This window comes from Zonotrichia albicollis, chromosome 6 (genome assembly GCF_047830755.1).
Source record: "Zonotrichia albicollis isolate bZonAlb1 chromosome 6, bZonAlb1.hap1, whole genome shotgun sequence".
In the NCBI taxonomy this organism is placed as follows: domain Eukaryota; kingdom Metazoa; phylum Chordata; class Aves; order Passeriformes; family Passerellidae; genus Zonotrichia; species Zonotrichia albicollis.
Window position 1 is genome coordinate 51397146 of NC_133824.1, and position 2002 is coordinate 51399147.

The window sequence follows — 2002 nt, forward strand, 5'->3', positions numbered from 1 at the left end:
AGATTAAAACTAAATGAGGTTTAGATGTGTTGCTGAACTGATTTTTTTCTCCTCATCTGGTTAGTATCTGGAGTCTTAGAAATGTCCATGTCCCAGTTGCTTAAGGCAATTCCAAGTCCCCAGAGATTGACAGCATCCAAGATTTCAAGCCACAATCATAGAGTAGGAATTTATTCTACTGAATAAGAGCAACATGAAGCAATCAAGTGTTCTCAGCCTGCTGGGTGCATACAGATTTAAAGCTACTTCTGCCTTGGAATTTTTGTGTCCCAGCAAGGATGGGTTATTCCATAGAACATCAGCCAAAGCAGGGCATGAAGTAATTGTTCACACCAAAGCACACACAGTGAAGATTATTGCTAGCCTTTCCATAGTCTTCTCCTTCTTTTTGATTGATTTTTTTCTCAAGATCTATAGCTTTGTTTTCTCAGCTATCAGGATTTTCTCAGGTTTTTTGTCACTTGGCTACTTCAGGCTTACCTTTTCAGTGCATCGGGCGCCCCCAGTTTCTCCACCTCTGCAGCTTTCAGCCCAATGCCTGCTCCCAGCAGATGAGACCAAGATAACTCAGCTAACAGGTGATGAGATTGTTGTACAGGTTGATGCCATCTGCAGCTGAGCTCACCTGTGAAATTATTTCCCCAGAGATGTAAGGAGTCCCTCTGAAACTCAGCCACAGAACACACAGGCATAGCACAATTCACAGAATATTCTGAGTTGGAAGGGACTCAAAGGGAGTCCAGCTCCTGGCCCTAGGCAGGACACCCCAAGAGTCACATCTTGTGCCCAAACACTTGGCATTGTTCAAACCCTTCCTGAGCAATGCCCTGGGGAGCTGTGCCAGTGCCCAAACACCCTCTGGGGGAAGAATCTATTCCTGATATCCAACCTGAACCTGCCCTGATTCCAGGCCATTCCCTGAGTGCTGTCCCTGTCCCACAGGGATCAGTGCCTGCCCCAGCTCCAGCCATCCCTGGGTGCTGTCCCTGTCCCACAGAGCAGAGATCAGTGCCTGTCCCTGCCCCAGCCATCCCTGGGTGCTGTCCCTGTCCCACAGGGATCAGTGCCTGCCCCTGCCCCTGGTGAGGATGCTGAAGGCCACCATGAGCTCTGGCCTCAGTCTCCTGCAGGCTGAGCAGACCCAGCGCCCTCAGCAGCTCCTCACACTCCGCCCCCTCAGGGCCCTTCCCCTTCCTCGAGGCCTCCTTGGGATGTTCTCTAATGGCCTCATCTCTTTTTTGTGTTATGGCACCCAAAACTGCCCCAGCACTCGAGGTGAGGCCTCCCCAGCTCAGAGCAGAGCGGGACAATCCCTGCCTTGCCCAGCTGGCCATGCTGTCCCTGATGTCCCCAGGTAGGGCTGGCCCTCCTGGCTGCCAGGGCCCAGTCCCAGCTTGGCATGGAGTAGGAGCCCCAGGTCCCTTTCCATGAGGCTGCTCCCCAGTTTACACATCCAGCCAGGGCTGTCCCCACCATGTTGTCTTAGATATCAAGGGTTCTATTATCATTATAGTACAAGGGTTCTCAAAAAAATCCTCAGAGTTTTGCACCTCTAGATGTTTCTTGCAGGCACCTCCTCTAAGCACTGACCTCTCCTGGTCCTTGCAGCAGCCAGAGCCCACCAATCCACTCTTTCATACCACTGTTCTTATTGGCTACAGGTGTGGCCTGTTAAGATCAGGCCTGCTCGTAATCTTTAGTAATTGGTCCAGCTTCAACTTGTTGGGGGATAGATTACATTCTATACCACCTTCATTTATCCATGCTGTATCCCCCTACACCACCAGGTGCAGAAAGTGGCACTGCCCTTGCTGAACTCCACATGGTTTGTGATCGCCCATCTCTTCAACACCTTGAGGTCTCTCTGCAGGGCGTCCCTGCTTTGGGAGAGTCAACAGCTCTTTCCCATTGTGTGTCATCTGCAGGTTTACCTGGTTTCTCTCTGAGTCCTGTGTGCAGCTCTCCCCAGCACTGCCAGCAGAGGGTCAGGGCCAGGGTTCCA